Source organism: Protopterus annectens, chromosome 2.part1, assembly GCF_019279795.1.
Source record: "Protopterus annectens isolate FY-2018-M chromosome 2.part1, PAN1.0, whole genome shotgun sequence".
Classification (NCBI taxonomy): domain Eukaryota; kingdom Metazoa; phylum Chordata; order Ceratodontiformes; family Protopteridae; genus Protopterus; species Protopterus annectens.
In genome coordinates this window covers 1336554985-1336574880 of record NC_056729.1, presented here as the reverse complement: position 1 = coordinate 1336574880, position 19896 = coordinate 1336554985, and positions in this window count along the sequence as shown.

Here is a 19896-nt window from a genome sequence, read left to right as displayed (position 1 = left end):
AATGAGCAAGAACAGGAGTGAAGAAGAAGAAGGGAGGAAATAACGGGCAGAAGGAGGCAGAGGGGAAGGAGGTCATGCAACATACTGGGGTGAGTTTGGAAGGGGGAGAAGTGAGAGGGAGGAGAAGGAGAAGAAGGGGACACCAAGCAGAAGGTATACACAGGTGAGCAGTAGCCAAGAATGAGAAACTAATACTTTCCAAATGGCTGCACACTGATCAACAGCTTAATTTCAGCTCTCCCAGTGTAAAAAAGAAACTGAAAGACAAGGGCCAGGAACTCTTTGTCATTTTCAGTAAATTTAGTTACTGCCTAAAACAGCCTGAAACATAATCAGCTAGAAAAGGTGATGAGAAAACATTGATTGGTTAAGAATCCTGCAGTTGTTCAGCAAAATGCAGCTCAAGCTCCAACCTTGGTGCAAGACATGGCTTCCAATAATCTACAGGAAAAATAAGTCAAATGTGCTCAGAGCTCATTAAAATAAAAGAAACACTGAAGGAGTATATCAACTCAAATAAAAAGCTGGAAAAATGGAAGATGTTTTAAACAGATATTCAGATAAGATGATAACATTTCAAAACTCAGAGGTCAAAATGAAGAAAAGGCGACTGAGTATGAGACTGCTCAAGAAGAGATTTTCTGCTGTACAAGAGACACTAAAACAAACAGACTTCATTAATTTTATGAAGGGACAAATAAATAACTATACTAGTATGTTAATTGAAAGGACATAGCATGTGTATGCTCCAAATATGGCAATTTGAAAGCAGCTATGACCTATATTAGTAAAGATGCAACCCTACCAGCAGAAAGAGTTGATCCTGAGAAAATGGTGCCAATGTGTGTTAAAAGCTGGAAACGGTAAAGTGTTCATGGAAAATGATTATTCACTGTACACTAGGTAGAAGAGAAACAAATTTAACTCAGCAATAAGGGAATGTCAAGAGGCAGGTATGAGATTCAAACTGCTGTATCCAGCTGTCTTTACAATATTTTTCTTGGGGGATCAATGTCATTTTTGATGCAGAACAGGCCAAGGAGGAAATACAAAAGTTTATCCAACAAAAAGTGAGCCATCAATCACAAGTGGACTCTGGTTCTCATTCTTCTGATAATAAAACACACAAAGAAACATTGCCTGTGAAACTTTTTCCACTGTTCCTAAAGAAAATGCTTGAGAGTCACAGAAAAGCACAGACGTTGACTAAAAGAATTAGAAATGCCTTGGAATTGAACCAGAGTCTAGATCTGGGAGATGGAGATGAAGAGGAAGAAGATCAGCAACATGGAAATTAGTGAATAAACGTGAGACTACAAAGCATCAGTCACATCTGTGAAATATGACTGTACAAGAAAAAGGTGAAAAATGGACTTATGTCTTCTTTGTTAAACTTTTGGAGAACTGAAAGGTATTTGCCTCACTTCATGTCATTAATGTTTGAAAGGACACTTAGGGGAAGGGAAAAGAAAGAAAGGGGTAACCGCAGGTAAAATCATTTCTGTTGTCAACAGAATTTCCTTAAAACTTTTCATGATATAAGTTGCATGTATTAAAACAATTTTAGTTATTATTGCATGTGATAAATATACTAAAGTAAACAGACGCCTTTTATTTTTTTTTATTTTTTAGTATTACAAAATGTAGGAGAAAACAAGCTAGACAAAAGCATGTTTATATTAATATGCTGCAATCTTGGGTTATTGAAGAAGTGGTTGGGATGCAAAATTACACAGATCATAATATATGAAGAGCTGATATGTTTTTCCTTAATTTTGTATAGGTGAATGTCTGGATTAAGACCCTTGGCTTAATCTATGACAAGCTTTAAATACAAACAAGTAAATAAGAGAACACTGAATGTAACAAAGTTTTCCTTTAGCAGTAAAAATTTCAGCTCATCTTTAGAAGCCTGCAGCTGAGGGATATATTTTTTCCTTATGTTTCAATGGTGGTAAGCTGTTTATAGAGCAATAAACAAAAGCCAAAGGACTGCTTTCTTGTTTTCTGAAAGCATGAAAGTTGTTTTTCATGTCTGAGAGGGAATAAAGATAAAAACACCAATTAGTGTAAGTAGGAACATAGGCAGTAAGTAACATGGATGTTAGCATGGATAACCTTAACTTTAGGTTAGATAAGGCATGTGTTTGTAGCTGTCTGTTTGGGACAGTTGTTCCTATTAGGAGGGTTAAACATCATTATTTGAAGATCTGCATAGTTGTGTGGATTTATATTAAGTTAACAGGTTATGGTGGATTCTTAGGACATTTTTTGAGGGTTTTCGTTAAAACAAAACATTTTTTAAAATGTGACATAGATTTAAATGGAGATGATAAGAAAAAAATGGTATAAACGATCAACCTGCCAAACATTAGTGAGTGCATGTAGCGCAAAAGCTGGAAATAGACATTTAAAAATGTTTTCATATATATAATAGGTGGGAATAATGACACTTTATCATAATGGTGACACTTTCCATATTGTCTTGGAATGTGAATGGTCTCACAGGTATGGATGCAGGAGGTTGACATAATAGTTAAGGTGTTTACCTTACAGACACAAGGTACAGGGCTTGATTCTCACATGGGGTAATTAGCTAGACTAAAAATGGTCCACAAGGGCAGGTAGCTTAGTACTAATCTATGAACTCTAGGGATAAAAAGAAAATAATATTTAATTAAATTAAGAAATGCAGAGTGCAAAAAGCAATGCTACAGCAAACACATTTTGAAAGAAATTAGCATGTGAATTTGATAAAGAAAGGATTTCAGGATGGATATTCAACAGAATATCAACAACAAAGGAAATGAGTAATATGTATATTAATTGCTAGTGAAGCACCAATACTTATAAAAGAGGAAAAAGAAAATAATTGCGGATTTGTGGTGGTAGGGGGCTACTAGCAGGGGATGAGTATTATACTGGCATATATAAATGCTGTTGTGGAGCTTGGGAGGATTGGAGGAGAGATAATCAGCTTTCAGCAGGGAATATTGCTTATAGATGGAGACTGGAATTTGATTTGCAACAATGAGGATATGGCTGGGGGCTAGAGGAGAAGGTCTAACAAAACAGGTAGATTTATGAAGACATTTGTGAAAATATTTGATATGGAAGACGTGAGTTCAGTGGTGGGAACTTGGAGATAATTTGCATGTTGTTCCCAGGGGTGCAATAACTGAGCTGGACTAGATAGAGCTTATATGTCACAGGGATGTATGCATTTATTTTGGAGCTTTGACACATATCCAATGACTATTTTAGATCATGTGCCAATAATAGCTGAGATGAAAATGCATGTTGATGTAGTAGAGATTGGACTCTGGTGCTTCCACACCTACATATAAAAAGGACAGGAATTTGTGGAATGAGTAGTGGAGACAGTTCTGGACTTATTAGGAAAGATAGAAGGTACTCCAGAAGAGCAGGATAGAATGAAAGTGGAGTTAGAAATAAAAGAAAAACAGATATGGTTAAGAAGTAACAAGAATTATTTAGAGGGGCTGACAAGGTTTAAAGTGTTGCAGAATAAGAGGAATCTCACAGGACAATAACAGGCACAACTGCAGAGTGCTAAAGAGAAAATAAGTGAGTACCTGGATAATATGCATGAGTTTAGAAAGATTGCTGTTAAGCAACTGTTTTTTGATAATAACTTCACAGCATCAAATTTTTTGCACAAAGACTCACAAGAGGAATTAGAAAGGGTTGTTGCCAAACATAAGGAGCCTATAACAAGAAAAAGGCTTACAATCAAAATTTCTAAGGCTGGATTGTGAACGTAGTGTGGGTGAAAGGCAGTTTTCAAGGTTGCATGATGCTGAATTGGATAAATTCAACTTCATAATAACAAACGTAAATCTTGATTCATTATTATGACTTTGGCATTGTGAACGGAGATTGCGGTACAGTTAGGATCAGGGACCTTACCCCTTTCCTCACTGAAGTGCGATCTCAGAGTTGGTATATATAATTTTCAGGGGGTGTAGGGGCACAGCCCTCCACATAGGGGGTGCAGGGGGGCTTGATCCCCTGCTAAAACATGAAAGGACATACCAACTTTCAAAACTGGAAGTCTGGTATGTCAAATGTCAAACATTGTGTATATGACGTTCGACATATAGGCTGGATGATGTTTTCATTTTTAGGATTTTTGCTTGGTGTTTTGAAGGCAAAATATTTTGCCTTTGAGATTTTGATAGTAAACCCAAGAAAAATAGCCAGAGATCCTGTTAAATGTGTACAGATACTTCATAAATTTTATGAAAATTTGTATAAAGCAGAGGAATGGGGAAATCAAGAAAAAGCACAAATGGAAAAATGTATAAAAGACTTTATGCCAAGGTTATAGGTAGAGGAGGCTCAACAATTGACAGTTATAAGCTAAGAGGAGATGAGATAAAAGCAGTGATGGATAACCAATCTGCAGGGATCGATGGTATTCCAGTGGAAGAAACAAGGCTTTTAAAAGGAGGGGAAGCCCCAACATCCTGGAAAAAAGTTGTAGTGGCTATAATACCTAATGACAGTAAAGACCCATGTGATCTAGCTTCACATAGCCCCATTTCAGTTTTAAACCATGATTAATAAAGTGTTTATGTCTAGAATGGCTAGAAAATGGCAAAGGTATTGACAAAATTGATAGAAATGTATCAATGTGGGTTTGTGGAGGGGAGGCAAATGTGCTAACGTTAATAAAACAATGATGATCCACAGGGAAGCAGAATGTAAGAAAATACCACTGTTGTTGGTGGGTCTTGATTCATAGAAAACATTCTGCAGAATAAGTTGTGATTATATGAGTAGGGCAATGGAAGCATTTGCATTCCCTGATACAGTAGTAAGGCTAATTATGTGGGATGTATTAGAGATTGGAGGCTAAAATCAAAGTGGGAGGGTTCCTCTCTGATAGGTTGTGTCTGAATAGAGGAACCAGGCAGGGGTGTTCTCTTTCCCCTTTGTTACTGTGTTATACTTAAGAATCATTGGAAAAGAAAATAAGAAAATCAAAAATTCAAGGTTATATTTGGCATAGCAATTAAAAGAAGCTGACTTTATTTGCAGAAAACATCATTTTTACCAGATGAAATCAGAAAAGGATATGTCAGTGTTGTGGAACATTCTGAGACAGTTCTAAGATTTTTGGGGATGTAAAATTAATGAAGATAAAACAAGGGCTATAGCTGTAAAATCAATACCCATATTTACAGAGACATGATAAAATGAAGTATTTATGAGTATGGGTCAAAAAGGGTTCTGCTATGACAGCTAAGGATATGTGGGAAGAGACTAAACAAAAAGATAATATAAAAACTGAAAAACTGGAAGCTCTTGCCTATGGATATGGATAGAAAGATACAAGCAGTAAAAATATATTTAGTCCATTCAGTTTTATGCATAGGTCAGGCACATTTTTATTAACGAGTGGAGAAATTGTGGATAGTAAATAATAAACAGTTGAAAGATTTTATCTGTGTGGCAACAGGGCAAGTTTAAATTGGAATTTGTTAATTCTTCCAATGGAATAAGGTGGTTTAGAATTGCTTGATTTGAAAGGATATTTTAAAGCTACACAGTTAAGGCTCATATACATAATGCAAGCAGAAAGCTACAATTGAATGTGGAAAGGGATGATGATGAAGCCGGGGGAAAATTAACAGATCCATTCAAGAATGCTGTGTTCCCAAAGTCTTGAAAAAAACATTTATTCTTCCTCTTCATAAAGGTGGTAATAATACTGAAATCTCTAACTTCAGACTAATAGCCATTCTCTCCCCATCTCAAAGATCTTGGAAAAATGTATACACATCCAAATTCAAAACTTTCTGATTCACACCCAAATCCTATTTCACACACAACACAGATTAAGGCCAGGTCACAGCACTACAACTGCCCTCATATATTTTATGGAAACAACAGAGCTACAGACACTGTTAAAATTGTCTCATTTCTATTCCTAGACCTCTCAAAGGCATTTGACACCGTCTCCCACCCTTTACTTCTAACCCAAGTCTGTATTCTTGGTCTTTCCCCGTCCTCTCATAACTGGTTCTCAAATTATTTAGAAGACAGGCATCAGGCAGTTAAATGGCAACATTCCCTCTCTCCATATCTTAACACCTCTACTGGAGTTCCCCAAGGCTCCATACTAGGGCCCCTACTATTCAGCATTTTCATTAATAGTTTTCATTCATCACTAGGCCAAGCAAAGCTCATTCAATACATAGACAACTTGACTATTATATGTTCTGCCAATTCCATTTCTGATCTACAATAAAATAACTCAACTGGTCTTCACCACCACTAAGACCTGGATGTATAATAATCACTCATCCCTTAATCCAAGCAAAACCAAGCTCATGCTATTCACTCCTAGGAAGACACCCCCTTAAATAAAGCCCAATTCACCATTATGTCTCAAAGTAATACTAGAATTGAGGGTGTTTCTTACACAAAAATATTAGGGGTAATAATTGATGAATATATGATATTTGACCTACACATTCACCACAGTATCAGTAAAACTCACCAAAAGCTAGGAATTCTCTATAGGCATAAATACTTCCTGAATACCTCTACAAAACAAGTCCCAGATTCCTCTTACCTATTACCCTCTCTCTTATATGGTGCTCCACTACTTATTAATCTTCAATCCTCCCTAAAAGCTAAACTTGAGACTTAGTATCACATAATCATCAAATTCGCTACTAATGCGAAACACTTTATCCACCACTGTACTGCTTTTCACTCTCTGAACTGGCTTGAACTATCTCATTACCTCTCCCACCTGCAACTAACAACTGTACATAAAATAAGCTTTAAACCATTAGACCTGCTCTTAGCCAGACTTTCAGTTTCTACCATCCAAGTAGACCACTCAGATCTGAGAATCAACACCTGTTAGTAGTACAAAAACCAAACCCGCCAGTTGATCAGCTTCTATTTCTTCTTCAGTTGCCACAAAACATGGAATGGCCTACCACTAGCTATCAGGACTACTCAAAATCTGGCCACTTTCAAAACCTCTCAAGAGACTATCTATCTTCTGTCTGGAATTGCACCTGCACCTTGTCTCCTCCTTTCAAAACCTAACAGCCTTTACTGAATGCTCACTTCCTTCAAGAATTTACTATGTATTAATAACAGTTGAAAACCTTACTGTTTCTGCATCTTATCTATTTATAGCTGTTTCTGACTGCAGGAACAGCTATAAATGTCTGTCTATTTACCTCTTCTGCTTTGCTTTTGCCAATTTGTTATTATACCTGTAACATATCCAATTGCTATAGTATATTCTTTTGAAATGTACTCACTGCATTGTATTCTCACTATGTATATACTAAGTTTACCTATTATTCATGGAGCATCTCTCCCCTGGCCTTCACTGAAACAGGGCTCTTTACACCCCTGAAGACTATCCCAGTAAACAAATGCAAATAAATAAATTCAAGAAATAAGGAGAAAGTATGATTTTAGATGCAGATCCTTAATAAGAATAACAACAGTCATACAAACTATTACATTAATCAAGTAGCAGAAAGTATACTAAGAACTAAGCCAACACCAGAGTGGACAAAGGAGATTGTGCTGCTAGAGATGATTGCAAATAGGGGTACAGAGAATAGGTAAGAGCAGACCGGAATTAACTGGAAGAAGCTGTCAAAGGAACTAAGGTATTACTAAAAGAATGGGAAGAGGCCAAGAAGACATTTGGACTGCAGGCTACAGACTGCATTCCCCATCAGGGATTAATATTAGAGTATAGGAAACAAAAAAGGGATAGCGGAATCCAATGTGGAAGACCAGCACTGGTTGAGTTTTTAGTTGCATCTATTAGAGAAGCTACTGTTAAAATTGGGATAATTAGTAGGGCATATAAAATATTGCATGATAACCATAGGAGTCAATCAGAGCAGGTCAGAAAAGGCTGGGAAGAGAAATCAGATAAGCAATTCACAAAGAAACAATGGGAGGAGATATGTATGGTTCCCAAATATGCAAAAAAGTCTATAAGGTTTAGGAGTTTTGCTTGGAAGTGTTTTCATAAATACTTTTATACCCCAAGCAGACTCCAAAGAATTTTTCCTCAGGTAGATGGCAAATGTTGGAGGTGTGACAGGGAACGATAACGTACCTGGGAGCATATGTTTTCAGAATGCAATGAGGTGACAGGCTTTAAAAATTAAAATAAACAAAACTTGCATAATGCACAAACTCAAACAGCCAGAATAACCAGGACAATGTTTTATTACAACTGTTAAGTGCTTTCTTCCACTTCAAGGAGATTTGTCAGAACAATAGATGGATAAAAAAAATCACATTTAAAAATACTAAAAACCTTGTCACATGTTCAAAATACATCAATAGTAAAAACATTCACATTAAACAATTTAATTTAATAATTACATCTATTTCAAGACTGCATTAATGGATCAAGCATCATTAAGTCCAAGAAAACTAGTGGCATCTAATGTTAGCTGCTATTGATGTTCACATTTCTCCAAATGTTCTGTGACTATACTTCACAAATCTCTGTGAACCTGCTCAATAACCAAAAACCAAAAAACTTATGTGCATTGTCTTTTTTAAGATGTTTATAAAGTGCATTACTTAGTTTTTGCTTATGATTATTTGAGAAATGTTCATAAATATGTTCCTTAAGTTTCTTGGACGTTTTTCCTACATAAAATGCTGGACACAAACTGCAGTGTGTTAAGTACACTACCATCCTAGAATTACATGAATGTCTTTATCGTAATTTGTAGGTTACTTCCCTAGGGCGGCCACGGTGGTGCAGCAGTTAACATTGCTGCCTCACAGCAAAAGGTTCTCCAGTTCGATCCTAGGCTGGGGTGCCTTCTGTGCGGAGTCTGCATGTCCTCCTTGTGGCTGCGTGGGTTTCCTCCAGGTGCTCCGGTTTCTTCCCACATCCCAAAGACATGCTGTAGGTGGATTGGACACTCTAAATTGACCCTAGGTGTGAGTGTGTGCATGTGTGTGCTTTCTGTGGAAGGTTGGGCATCAGGCTGGCAACTTGACACTGTAAAAATTCCACTTCCAATCATGAGCGGACAGGTGATCTGCTCTGGCGACCCCTAACCGGGACAAAGCTGAAAGAAGAAGAAGTAGGTTACTTCTCTAACTTGAAAACTGTCTTTTACTAAAATGAAAGCACACTAGGGGCAGCATCAACATTTACCCATACCCCTACTGACACCTTGCCCATTGTACAAACTTCCTGAGGTGCAATTTTTCACCAAAAATGTGTAAAAGGTTTTGCTGTCCTATGTGCTATACTGTGTGTTTCACCCATTTTATCTAATAAATACCTATCACAAGAAAACATAGTCCAGTTCTTACTTATGAATAAGTAGTGATGCGTGTACAAAATGCGTTGCTGACCCATGAACAGCATACAGGGCTTTGAAATAATACAGAGGATTATGGCTGGGTGTTTGATCACAACCAAGTTGTTTTACATTGAAATGGATTTCCAGCAATTCACCTTGAGACTGTAACAAAGCAAAGCTTGAGAGATGAATCTTAACATTTATTTTAAGAACTTATAACAACTTTGATATTATAACGAAATCTGATCAAAATTCTTTGTCATAGAGAGCTTTACCTGCCCCATGCATTACCAGTTACAGAGACAGAGAGAGAGAGAGAGAAGTATAGCACTTCTAAGTGAACATTTGCCATGCTTGTTACTGTGTTTTACAGCTTTGAAAGCTGTAACACAGTACGACAGTCTCTATACATCTGAAAGATTAACCATTCCTATATTTTGAGTGTGTAACGTTTTATTACATTTGTGCCCTTCTTATCCTTTAATCGAAAAGGGACCAGTATAAACAGCCATTCAATGAATAATGGAGACAAATAAAAAAAACTACAAGGCTTTTACTAGAACTTAAGGTCAAGTCTAAGTTGGCTTTATTATAAGATGTTTTGTCTACTTACCAGATCCGGGGAGTTTACAGCAGCAACATTGTATCCATATTGAAATGATGACCCAAATGTGGAAATAAGAGTTGCCAAAGCAAGCACCCATGTTAGTTTCTACAAAAGGAGCAAAAATATGTGTTTGAATAAGAAAAGAAAAACATAAATTGTAAAGTACATTTCAGCATTGCTAGTTATATGTCTTTAAACTCAGTAAATATCACATTATCAAAACTACATCTATACTTATACACAGAAAAATGTCAGATTTTGGTCGAACTGCAGTGGAACTAACATTGTTACTGTATAAAGATAACTTATTCTATACATACCAGAACCGCAGTCTATTTCCACCTTTTAGAAACCAATAATCTACTAAAATATGTTTCCATAAACATGCCAAAATTACTACAGCTAAGGTTGTTAAGCATCTTAAACTTTTATAAATTGCTCAGTACGGTCGTCCATGAATAACATAAAGCTTTTGTAAAAATATCCTTACACAAGAAGGAACGCACCCTTTCACAAATCTCACCATGCGGGTCACAAAGCATTAATATATATGCTACAAAGAACAGTTAGCAAAATGTGTAGGTTTGTTACACTTAGATGCTTGCACACATCACTGTGATCTACTTCTGCCTACAGAAAATACCCCAGAAACTGAAAAAGCACCTCACCGATTTCTGCAACTTTACTTAAACTATTACACTATAACTTCTGTCTACTTCTCCCAACAAACTCATACTAAACTCCCATTTTTAATCAGTAAAATTTCAAGACACAAGCACATATACACTAAAGAAACCTCCAGTCACATTATATGTTACTAAAGGAGCGTTCTCAAAATTAGCACCTTCCATAAAGAATGCCATTGTTTTCACATATCAAAACCTTACTAATGTCTCCCTTTTTAGACACGCTTTTTCAGAACACCTCTTTAACCCGGTGTATTGCAAGTGTCTTGGACCTAACACAACTTAAATTGTTTTATTACATTATTTATTTATTTATTTATGTATTTATTTACTATTTGTTGACCAGCTAAGCGGGCTGGTCTATTGTCCTTGTTCAGCCATGACCTAGGCTCCACAGAACAGAGCAAATATACAAATATATAAATAGAAAAGACTGAACAATATAACACAAATGAACAAACAGTGAAGTAATTGCTGTAGATATAATGAGGCATGGATACACAATTAAAGTATATATGGTTAGGCATAGGTATTAAATAATTAAACAGTCATTAAGTCAAACAATGTTACAATGTTACAATTTATGATATAGATGTACCATTTCACTGTTCTCATTTTCGTAGAGTAGTTATACAGTGTCCCTAAAGCATATTCAGCTGGATTCCTTCGTAAGATGGTTTCTTATTACTTTTTAAAGTCATTTAGGGTGAATATTGCCTTAATTTCAGCCAGTAGGCTGTTCCAGGAGACAGGACGTAGTCACAAAAATGTCTTTTCATCTATCAATCTTTCGAAGAGCAGTCTGACAAGAGTAACGCTTTTTCTTCACTGCTTCTTAGGCAGTAAGTTTGTTCCCTGAATGATGATACTTTAATGAATGTTTGTAGCAAATCTGTGGGATTTTGAAGCGGAGACAGTTTAACAGATAAGAAGCACTGTCAGTAACTGGTAACCAGCGGAAATACCTAATGAGGTTGCAATGGTGTGTCCAGGGATTTACCAGCAGTGCAGATCTACTAACAATGTGTTTTCTGTGAAGTGAATCCTTTGTGCATTACAGAAGGACTATAATTATAGCAAGGGAGGACCACATTCAAACTTGAGTCAAAGTACATTTTTAATGACAGCAGCCCTGGCTGTTGGAGAAAGGAGATGATAAATCTTATAACAGAGTTTGAGATGAGAGATAACTTTGTTTGTGATATTTCAGTGCGAGGTGAGAAAGTGAAATACTGATCTAGATTTAGGCCTAGGTACTTGGATTCATTTACATTTGAAATATTATTATCAAATGTGCCTTTCAGATAGATAAAGGGTAACTTAGAAACTTTTTGAGGGATGGCAAAGAGCACAATGTTATTTTTAATAGGACTGAGAAGGATCTTCTTATATGCTGTCCACTTGCATAGGTTTATGAAGCTTGCTTAAAGCTATGCTTGACAGTCAATATGGGATTTATTGGCTTCTAAGAGTAAAATATCATCTTTATAAGGAATGAGATTTAGTGTTGGTAGATCATTTATGTTAAATGATTTATTCTTTTGGTAGATTTTATCTTATATCATTGACCTATATAATTGATAAATAGTGACAAACGTAGGGGGCCAAGAACAAATCCTTGCAGTACTATAGTATTAAGTATGCCAACTGATTAATATTCATTATCTGCACAGATATGAAAGGATCAGTTTGAAAGAAAACTTTTAAACCATGTAAGGTGTTGTCCCCGAAGCTGAGCCTTTTGAGTTTCTACAACAATAATTTATGGTTAACTGTCTCATATCCATAAAGATTCCTGTTGTAACATGTCCCTCATTCATATTACTGTAAATACTGTTGGTTGTAGAATATGGTGCTATAGTAGTGCTTAAGCCATTTCCAAAGCCATGTTGTTGGTCAGACAGTAGTCCGTAGCTATTAATGTGTTTGAATAACTAGTGATAAAGTAGTTTTTAATTTTTTTTCACTTGAGCCTATATTTGAGATGGGGTAAAAGTCTTTAAAATGTCTGAGTGATGCGACTTTGGGAAGTCGAATAATAATGAATGGCATGTTCGAGAGAAGAAGGAACAATCTCTGATGTGAGAGAGTGGTTAAAATATGAATAAGCGGTTTGGTAATAAATTTGGCTGACTTCCCGAGGAAGGTGGGATGAAGGCAACTAAGTTTAGCGATAAATGTGTTTAGATTTTGTCACATATATTCTGTTTCATTGGTGGTTATTGCTGAAAAGTAAAATGTGTCTGTCCACTCCACTAAAGGGTAGCAGCGTCCAATCTGTTAAAGGGCAGTACTGCCCACTCTGCTAAAGGGTACTACTGAGGTGTTGTATTAGTTTGTGCTTCTACTGAGGTGCGATTAGTGGCAACAAATTTCTCAGTAATGTCTTGTATGGGGATGTACAACAAGATTTGTATCCTTTTACAAAGTTTGGCAAATTCTTACTTAAGGAGGCCTGAGAACCTGGGGAGAAGTTAGCGATTGGCTTTGCAAGATGTTTTATTTCTTTCTCGGACACCTTAGGTTGGGTGGTAGTGACTGTTTATTTTGTCGCATGTAGTGCACCTCAGCTGCATTAGTTGTTATTCTACTATTCTTTCTCAGAGTAAGGCAGATTTGGCGGAGGTTGAGGTCGCTTAGATTTTATTTCCACTTTTTCCAGGTGTTATCCCTTTCCTTCATCATTACTAGCAGGTCTGAGTTTAGCCAAGAACATGGTCCTTTCTGAGTCTTCTTTAGTGGTGGGGATTAGTGAGTTTTGAGGGGGAAGTAGTCAAGTGTCTCTGTTGGTCCAGAATATTGTAGAAGGATGTCCAGTCTAATGATGTTAGATGTCCAGTCTGATGATGTTAGATGTCCAGTGTAATGATGTTGGTGTATTAGTTAGAGGTAGAAATTTATGTTATGGGGAATAGTTATATTAAAAAACATAGGCAGGTATTTTTGTAGTTTTGAATGACCATTTTGAAATGATAGAGCTGACTATTTGTTGAGAAGTATACGAACTGAAGTACATCTATATTTCAAGTCAGTAATAATAAGGTCTAATGTGGTATGATATTTTTTTTTATTATTATTTTATTTATCATTTGTTGACCGGGAAAGTCCGACTAGGTTCCACAGAGCCTGTTTTCAGCGGAGGCCCGGGGAGAAATGCCATATATCTGTTACAAGGTTAGGTCTGGTGGATTCTTTTATCAGCTTATCTATTTTGCTGCAGTTGTTTTGATTCAGGGACATTGGTATTACTCTTCAAGTCACCCAGTAGTGTGACATTTTTTGGAATGATGTCTGGGAAAATTTGAAGTATGTTTTTTGTATGATGGTTTGATGATTTCTGAGGAGGGAAGGGGGATATAGACCATAGCGATAGTCAGATGTGTTTTTTCCCAGGTGTAAGGTGACAACATATCCAGTTTGGAGCCTTAGCATTTGTTTTGCTGCTGTTGGGACAGGTTACATTTTCTAGAGTGGAATTTAGTTTGATACATAGACTAGCATCCACCCTCACCATGATCCTCTGGTCTGTTGTCATTCACTTTATAATAATTATTCTGAATATAGTCTTAGGAACGTTATCCTTCATCCAAGTTTCTGTTAAAGCAATGATACGGAGTTAATTTAATCACAGCCAAGTATCAGTGGTTGTCCATTTGTTGTTTATACCACAAGTGTTGAGGGAGGCACTTGTGAGGTTATTATGGTTGTGCTGTGGGGGGAGGGTTCAGAGACTTTATGGATGTCGAAATAACAACACCAACCAGGAAATTGCTTCACCACAAAAACGAACCACACAGCAACAGCCACTGAAAAAATAAATGTATTCATCTGGCGCCTCGGCAACAGTAAGCCTTCAAGGAGTACTTTATGGATGTCACCTAAGGTCACTTCATAGCTCATAGCTAATTACTAGGCTAGCTGCCCATTTTAAGCTTAGCCAATTTCCCACTCAAAGTTAAGGCTCAGACCCTGTACCTTATGTCTATGAGGCAAACACCTTAACCATTACACCAACACCAACCTGTGAGTGAGGATAGAAAGTGAGTGAAAAGGGGGTAAAGCAGAGCAGGAAGTTAGAGAAGGAGGTAATTAGGAAAGTAGTTTTTGATAAACAAGAGTAGATAGTTTATGTTACTTGAACTGGAGACTGTGGCCCCGATTCCAAAATCACTTACACTGACAGTAACTTGTTTAGAATCTGGCCTTATGTAACTGGAAGAGAAGCAAAAGTAGTCAGGCTAAATGTTACCTTGAGTGAAAAAGTCTGAAAGAGGTATTATGAGATTCCAATTAAGAACACAGCAAAATGGAAGATATGAAAGTTTGAGTAAGGTAAGTATTAATAACAGGTATTGCTGGGTTGCAATTATGATTTGTGCCGGAAGAAAAAAGTATGCCAGACTAAAGAAGAATTGCCTAGCTGCTGCCCTGTCTGTAGAGTAAGAAAGTTAATAGGGGGGGGGGGGTAGATTACATGAATAACTTTTTCCATTTACATTAAACTCTGCTTAGAGAATCCTGATTCAACCAGGTTACATAGTTATTTATTTATTTATGATGCATGTTTGGGTTTCTGAATATATTGGTGTCTCTCAGTTTGCTAATATAACACTAATCTGTAGTTTCTACTTAGTGATATATAGGTACCACAACATGTATTACTCTCTAGTTGCTTTTTCACAGTGTTATTTTGCTAGTTTATATTTTTGTACAGCTGTCTATTCTCAGTGGCTGAAGTTGTGGTTGAAAAGGGGTTTTGTACCATCATATATATACCTAATTAATAAACATCCAAATAGATAAATATACCAGGTCATCCATTTCTGCAGGAGAAGGGTGGGAACACTGTCAAATTATACAGTAAGCAGACAAGGATACAGTGGAGTGATAGTATCTAAACTAAGCTCATCAAGGAGCCAAGCTGATCATTGATCTAATCTTGCCACAGTTTTCACATCATGTGTAATTTCCTGAAGCCATCTTTTTTGCAGGATCATAGTCAATTACATGTGAGAAGCTGAGACCACAGTACAATGTTAGCATCTCAGCTAAGCTCGTCTCATTCCTAGGAACATGAAGTCCTACAAGCAGCAGCTGAGTATGTAAATCGTGGAACAATGCATTGTGGGTATGTAAATTATTGAACAATGTATTGTGAGTATGTAAATCATGGAACAATGTATTGTAAGTATGTAAATCATGGAACAATGTATTGTGCAGGGAGATGGCCAGTTACACTGAAACAGCTGATGCCACATTGGAGTGAGCTAAGCAAGTCACTGAGATAGGCTGGATACACTACTGATACCCAGAAATATGCAAAATAAAAATGCAATACAGGATTTCTTGGAACTATCAGCAGTATAAAGACATGTCCAGAATGGGTCCCTGTTAGAACGATGAATGTTCATAACATCGATGTTTGTAACAGCAAACCCAGACGATCAAAAAGGCACAATATCAAAGTGCCATAACACTAAAATTGAAATGATCAAACTATGCAGGTGAGTGATTGTGTGAGATCGCTGTACCGCTGGGTTTGGGGTTTGGCCAATTCCCAGCTGCAGTGTGATCTTGAAGTTCATATATTTAAGTAGCAGGAGGTGTGAGGGCATGCCCCCTGCAAAAGCTTTTATAGTCAATCTTTTCAGGTTTGGTGTTGTGGCACTTTGATGTTGTGCCTTTTCAGTCTTCTGGGTTTGATGTTATGAATATTGATGTTGTGAGTATTCGACATTCTAACAGAGATCCATCCAGAGTATGTATGTAAATATGCTTCAGGAATATCACTCACCTGAAGACATACACATCCTTTCCAGTCATACCTCTCAATGGTTTGGAATTGCACAGAATGTCCAGCTTTTTGCTTACTATTTTTGGTCTATTCTGGCAAATTAATGAGGATTGCAAACACTAAATAATGACTGACATTTCAGTTTCAAACTTTGTATCTTTCAGAAAAATGCATACTAATACAAAAGATATTATTTTACCAACTTTCACATTTTTATAAGCCCCTAAATTTGAGCCCTTGTCCCCCCATTATATTTGACTTTTTCTATAATTTTTGACCTAAGAGGCTGACAGGTATGTTTTCCAGGAGAAGCGCCATATAGCTGCTGATACCTATAACAGCAACCTTCCTGCTGAGATCTACTCACAATTTGCTTGGAAAGTGAATTAGGAAGATCATGGGCAGAAATGAGTAATAAGCCAATAAATTTGAAAGTAAAAAGCATAAGTAATATCTGCAGTGTGAAGAGAAGCTGTTCCATCAGTAGTGGTAAGAGGTGAGTCTTTATGCTGGTATTGCTTCATATTCATGCCCTGTTCCTCGTAACACTTTTGATTTACTAGTAAATGATGAAAACAATGCCTAACATTAGACTTTTGTGCTTGTTATTCATTAGACAATACATGCTGATGCAAAACCTGTTGCTATAGTAACTATCTAAGTGAATTAGAGTAATATATACAAATTGCTAGGCTGTCTGTGATGGGATGACTAACTGTTGTTTGCACATTATTCTGGCTTTAAAGGATTAATGTGATATTTGTGAAGCAATTTGGAATAATTTAATCTGTGGTGGCTGTTTGTCTTGAACAAAATTAAAATACATTGCACTATTTTTTTACCAAATCTGATGCCCAAAGCACCTAACAAAGTGGTTATAACTGCTGGGTGGGGGTAGGATATGCCTGTTGATGAAAATAACTGATGCTGTTGATGCTTGTTCAGTTTACAGTCACTAATCTGGCTTTTCAGGACTAGTACACATTTGTGTAAAATAAGATGTAATACTTCATTATTGCCACTATTATTATTATTATTATGATTATCACCATCATCATCATCGCCATCATTATCATTTCACCATAATCAGTCATCTGCAGTGTACACATTTAGCAAATTGGCTATAACTGATGGGTACAGAGGCCAGATCAGTGGCAGATTTACCATGGGGCAAAGGGGGCTAAAGATAACTCATTAATGGATCTATGAGTATGTATTTACTTAAAGTAAAGAAACCTGACAACAGCATTTTTACTTTAAAATAAAGAATGAGCCAGTCAGCCACAGCTGTGACATCCTTCTGAGGAGGTGATGTACACATCATTCTATCCACTCAATTTATGTATTTTCTGCTCTGTCCCATCCACAATCTACACAATCATCATCATCTTCTTTTGGCTGTTCCCAGTAGGGGTCGCCACAGCGGATCACCTGTTTCCATTTCTTCCTGTCCTCTGCATCTCGCTCTGTCACACCAACCACCTGCATGTCCTCTCTCACCACATCCATAAACCTTATCTTAGGCCTTCCTCTTTTCCTGTTACCTGGTAGCTTCATCCTTAGCATATTTTTCCCAATATACTCAGCATCCCTCCTTAGCACATGTCCAAACCAGCATAATCTTGTCTCTCTGGCTTTGTCTCCAAACCTTCCAACCTGGACTGACCCTCTAATATACTTATTCCTAATCCTGTCCACCCTCGTCACACCCAGTGCAAATCTTAACATCTTTAACTCTGCCACATCCAGCTCAAACTCTTGCCTTTTTGTCAATGCCACTGTCTCCAACCCATATAACATAGCTGGTCTCACTACCCTCTTGTAGACCTTCCTTTTCACTCGTACAGGTACTCGTCTGTCACAAATCACTCCTGACACTCTTCTCCACCCACTCCATCCTGCCTGTACTCTCTTCTTCACCTCTCTTCCACACTCACCGTTACTCTGAACTATTGACCCTAAGTATTTAAACTCATCCACCTTCACCACCTCTACTCCTTGCATCCTCACCATTCTTCTATCCTCCCTCGCATTCACACACGTATATTCTGTCTTAGTCCTGCTGACCTTCATTCCTCTTCTCTCTAGAGCATATCTCCATCTCTCCAGGGTCTCCTCCACCTGTTCCCTACTCTCACCACAGATCACAATGTCATCTGCAAACATCATAGTCCATGGGAACTCCTGTCTGATCTCGTCTGTCAACCTGTCCATCACCATTGCAAATAAGAAAGGGCTCAGAGCTGATTTTTGATGTAACCCCACCTCCACCTTAAATGCATCCATCACTCCCACCACAGACCTCACCGCTGTCACACTATCCTCGTACATATCCTGTACCACTCTTACATACTTCTCTGACACTCCTGACTTCCTCATACAATACCACAACTCCTCTCTAGGCACCCTGTCATATGCTTTCTCTAAGTCTACAAAAACACAATGCAACTCCTTCTGACATTCTCTGTACTTCTCCATCAACACTCTCAGAATAATCAAGTAAATTGTGGGTGAAATGTAGTACAAAGACTACAAATTATCAACAGATATCAAGATGGACATGGTGATGGTGGAAAAAACACTCTTGGGAACAGCTGTAGGGGTTATGTGAAAATATATGTATATTTTTTTTTTAATTCCTGGCAGGCAACCAGATATGGGCAGTGGATGGCATGTCCAGTAATAATGTTGGGATAATTGTGTTACTAATGACCAGCTATGTGGAATGCAGTTGAACATTTCGCTATTAGTTTATTGTATTTGTTTTTCAGTTTCATTACTTTTAGACATGTAAGATGTACACAGACAATGGATTAGCTATAACTGATGGGTATGGGATTAACTGTGAAGAAAAATGACTGACTGCTGCTGTTTTGCTCATTATTTTGATTTTGTAGGACTAAAGCGATTTTGAGTTGGAGTACTTCATCATAGCTACTGTTTGAGTAAAACAAAGTTAACTTCAGCCATTTTTGCCACAATCAGATGCCTGAACCAGTTTACTTTCTCCAAGTCTTTTGAGTTTCTAATACCATGATGGGAATGGTCCCCATTCTTAAGTCAAAGTATGATTAAAGTTTGTGAAATTCCTATTGTTTCAATCTTTGATGTTTGCCAAAAGTGTTCTTTGCTGCACCTACAATGTGTCCAGAATTGACTCCTACAATTTATACAGAGTTACATGTATTGTTAGTGTATCTAAATATGACTGTGAATTGTTTTATGAGATCTATTGCTCCTACTACTATTGGAACAGTGTGGGTATCCTTCTTTTACATTGCCCTTGTTTCTGCCTGCACATCCTGGTATTTTATGACTTTGTGTCTCTCTGTACATAAGACACTAATCACTGGGTGTAGCAATTTCAATGATCAATGCTACTTTTGTCTTCCTTTCATGGACTACTGTCTGGTTTTCTCACATCTGTTTTCTGAACTGTTGGTAGCGGTTGATCCCATG